This window comes from Nicotiana sylvestris, chromosome 7 (assembly GCF_000393655.2).
Source record: "Nicotiana sylvestris chromosome 7, ASM39365v2, whole genome shotgun sequence".
Classification (NCBI taxonomy): Eukaryota; Viridiplantae; Streptophyta; class Magnoliopsida; order Solanales; family Solanaceae; genus Nicotiana; species Nicotiana sylvestris.
The window spans coordinates 126,991,587-126,996,135 of NC_091063.1; the positions used below are offsets into that span (position 1 = coordinate 126,991,587).

Sequence of the window (4,549 nt, forward strand, 5' to 3'; positions counted from 1 at the left end):
TCCCCGGGAGCTTCATCTTCATTTTCTCCGCTCTCGGATCCGCTCACGCTCCCGGAGTCATCATCATCAGAGAGAAGAGCTTTGGCTTCGGCCTCTAGCACTTTCGCAATCTCAATATCAGCAGTAAGGTCAAAGCCATGAGCATGAATCTCTTCGAGAGTCTCTTTCCGAGACTGGCATTTGGCGTGATCGGCAACACAGAACAATCGAACCTGAGCAGCATCAGAAATTTCCTTTGCTCGAGCATGAGCGGCTTCAGCATCAGCTCGATAGACAGCCACGACCGCCTCCGCGTCGGCCTTTACTCTTTCCTCCTCATATGTGGCGCTTGCAAGCTCAGCAGCCAACCGAACTCGAGCTCCTCAATTTTATTGGCTCGGGCCAAGCTCTCCTCCTTTATGTTTTTGAGTTGACGTTCGGCCAAAGATAGCTGGGTCCACGCAGTGTCTTTCTTAAAGGCAAGGCGGTCCATGTTTTGCTTCCACCCCCAAGGTCTCTGCCTCTTTCATCTTGGCCTCATCACGAAGTTGCTCGATCATTTCATCCTTCTGCTGAACCTAAAAGATTGAAGTGTTACTCGTCATCTTCGGACTAATAAAACGAGCTTCCAAAAAAATTACATTACCTGCTCAATCAAGTTGGTCTGCCGTTTATGAGTTGTTGCTAATTCATCTCTAAGGCCCTTGAGCTCCTCTTCCTTTTGCTCAATGAGGAGTTTTAGGGCATTGTCACACCCCCTTTTACCCCTCCAAAAGATAATGTGGGTTATGGATTGTGGGTTAAAGAGTTTTTCCAATTAAAGTGACAATTTTGAAATAGGGATTATTTTATTTACAGAGTCGCCACTTGGAATTGATTTTTGTCGGTGTTCCAAGTCACCTTTTATTTGAATCCCAATTCAAAGGAAGATTTGACTCTTTTACTATTGGTCCGCGAAAACAAAGTCCGGATAAGAAATTCTGTTGACCAGGGATAAGGTGTAAGGCATTCACCGAGTCCCGTGGTTCTAGCACGCTCACTTTATTGACTACATTTGGCTTGAATTAAACTTGGATAAACGGTGATTTATTTGATTTTTATGCTTTTCTTATGTCCGCTTTTACTAATTTGATAAAAAAACAATAATAATAAAATGTCATAATCACACTACGTTAACTAATGTGTAATCTAGACAAAATTTATTGGCTTAGTCATAACAGCACTACGCAAGCGAATCCACAGTCATGACAAAGAATTATTAACACGTTATTACTTTCAGAAAAATTACTATATTTGTGCACTGAAAAAATTATTTATTAAGAGTTACTATCGCGCTACGCAAGCAAATCCGCGAGTTTAGCAAAAAGTTTATTAAATTAGAGAATAATTAAAGCTAGTAGAAATAGTATGAGATTACTAAATTAAAATATTAAGAGTTAATATCACGCTACGCAAGTGAATCCGTGAAATAATAATAAAAAAAAGTTAAAACAGACCTACTGGTTGCCTAGTGTTTAAATTAATTAAAGGTACTTAAGTTATTGGATTATTATTACACATCATGAAAATTAACTAATTCTTAATAAGTCTATTCAACTAATCTAGTAAGTATTATTTTGAAGATAGATCATATTATTTATTTAGAAAGTGGGCCAATTTGCTTACTTAGTTATGGCATTGGGCCAACATCTATGAAATAAATGGATAAAATATTTATAGACTTCTTAAAAGCATTGGGCCTATTGGACATAATTTGCCTTGGCCAATTATTGGGCTCCGAAATGGGCACAAGCTGAAAGCCCAATAGATTTCAAATGCTGGTTTACTACGACAACCCACCTGGGCTAAATTGCGAGTCTGGCCTCTTTTGCTCTAAGCCATTAATCCTTATTTTTAACTAGCAATTTCAAAACATATTTAGGATCTAGCCACTTTCTACCAAAAAAAAATCTAAAATCCTAGCAGAGATGGTCACATATAAAATCTGTAAAAATAAATAAAGGTTTCAAGCATGTCTCTTTTGTTATTTTTCATAAACTGGCAAGAACTACAAAGCTGCAAAATGAGTCTTTAAGCACATTGCAACCTACTTGGAACATCTCAATTTTATATGCATCAATACTATAATAGATAGTAAAGACAAATAACACATGAATAAAAAAGTGTTTGATCAACCAAGGATTTATTTTACATATGAACTACAACAAGATATATTTAAACAATAAAGAAATTTAGCAAAGCACTCATTTATTTAAATGGACATGCCCCCAACAATCAAGATGAGTTCAAATCTTCTTGTTAATGTGAAAACATCTGCAACATAAGATTAAAGAGTTACCTGAGTCGCAGAATAATAAATACAGCAACAAAGAATGAAAGCTCAGCAACTAAAGCAGCATAAAAATAGCAGCACAACAGCAGCAAAACCAACAACAAATCCATGTTAAAACAGCTCGAAAACTCAGAGAAGAAACCCAGAAGCAAACTCTAAACAGGATTTATACTTTTCTAAAAAAAAGGTTTGCACTTTAAGATTCACTCTTAAGACTTACAATTTCAGCTTACTAAAGGATGCTTCAGCTGCTAATTTTTTGTTGTTGTTGTATGTTCAAAAGCAGAAAATGATCCCCTCCAAAATGTGATGGAGTCCCCTCTATATATCAAAATAACCAGCTATTTCAAAAAATTAAAAATCAATCTTTTTGACAGATTTTTCTACAAAATCTGCTCTTAAATTCAAAAAGCAAGACTTTCTAGTTCAAATCTTGTCAAGTATTTCAAACAAAATTTGTTCTCCACTATTCAAAGATAGACTTTATTCAAATAATGTCCAAATGTCTACATTTTCTTACCAAATAATTTGACTTTTGAGTGTTGTACTCAAAGAGTCTTGAAGCAGTAAACAAACAACCAAACAAGTACCATATACTCTTAAGTATTTTTCATTACCTCGCTTTTATCAATACAAAACTATTTTACTACTTCAACAAGTGCAAAAATAGAAAATTTAACATTTCAAACTTCAAAAACTAATGCTAAAATAATTAATAATAGACAAAAATAAAATCTGAAAATTAAAAAAAAAATCAGCCATGAAAAAGAATAGTATTTTACCATTTTACACATCAAAATGCCGAAAAATGGTGGTATGCCAAAGAGGGTGTTCCGGGTGGTCGCCGGAATTAGGCCGGATTTTGGTCGCTGGATTTTTGGGGTAGAATTGACATCAATAGCTAGGTCTTGAGGAGCTCTATCCATTGATGTATGTATTTTGGGGTGGTAGTGGTTGGAGCTTCAAGAATTTGGGCAAAAAAGTGACGGAAAAGTTTTCTAGATCTAAGATTCAAGGAGTTTGAGGGATTTTTTTAGGATTTGGTTTGGAGATATGGAAAGAGGAAGTTGTGGAGATTACGTGGCGTGAATTTGGAGGTGTTTGGAGGTGGTCCGCCGGCGGCGGCGATTTCCGGCAAGCGGCAATGGACGGAGCTGGGGCGGCGTAGAGAGAGTGAAGAGAGAGAGAAGAGAGAAGAAGAAGAAGAGGGAAAGAAGAGAGAGGAAATAAAGGGGAAATGAGGCAAATTTTTGGGGATTTTAGGCTTTAAATACCTAGGATGAAGAACAAACTAGGACCGTTGGATTAAATAAAGATGGGTGGATGAGATTGAATCTTGTCACTTAACCAAAACGACGTAGTTTCAAGAAAAAACTATGTCGTTTTAAGCTCTTCTTGGCAGCCCCCTTTTGGACCGGATTTGGGCTCTTTGGGCTCAAATTTTGGGCCAATTTTGGCACAATTTTAATTAAATTATACTAGCCCAATCCGTACCTCGTTTATCAAACCATTACTCAATTTGTATAACCTATACATACACAAATAAGAACAAACACATACAAACACATACATATATATATATATATATATATATATATATATATACACACACACACAAGGCAAAAATTAGGCATTTACAGGCATCTCTCTCCTCTATATGCATTTTGAGATCGGCCTCACACAGATCCAGCTCTACCTCACACCGATCCAGCTCTGCCCGAAATTTAGAAAATGCTTCCCGATGAAGCGTCAAAGCCTATGAAGAAAGAAAGGAAATCAGACAAGAAGAAATAAAGACTAAGATAATATTAAAAAAGGGAGATAAGGCTTACCTGACACAGAAGTCGATGGTCTTCATCGATGATACTCGACGCATCACCCAGATCAGAAGTCTCTTCGACCCCCGTGAGGAAGCCACGGAAAAAATCTTCCCCTTCGTGGTTCGTTCCCGCATCGGGGCTCCCCATGGCCTAGGCTTCTTGAATTTGCCCCTCGAAAAATGAAAGGAGGGATGGTGAATCCTCAACATTTATTACCCCAAGAGGGTTGCTTGGGCATTCTCTTCGTTTTGAGTGGCCTCAGAATTGGCCCCCTCAGGTACATCCACCGGTTTCCCATCACAGTGGGAGGCATCCTCAGTCTCCGATGACTCGGGGACTTTGCTCGGGCCATCTTTCGAGATCCTGTCGGTTTGAGGTTAAACCCCTTCGGTCATCACCAGCTCGGTGACCTTTGGGA

At 37.9% G+C, this 4,549-nt stretch overlaps 1 long non-coding RNA gene across 1 annotated transcript; it reads right to left on the reverse strand.

The window, feature by feature from the left end:
- Window positions 1–2,066: 2,066 nt before the first annotated feature.
- LOC104226475 (uncharacterized) lies at window positions 2,067–3,549 on the reverse strand. Its single transcript, XR_710848.2, has 2 exons — window positions 3,094–3,549; window positions 2,067–2,292 (listed from the first exon to the last, which is right to left on the reverse strand). It is a non-coding gene; the product is annotated as an uncharacterized lncRNA (long non-coding RNA).
- Between the last annotated feature and the right edge of the window lie 1,000 nt (window positions 3,550–4,549).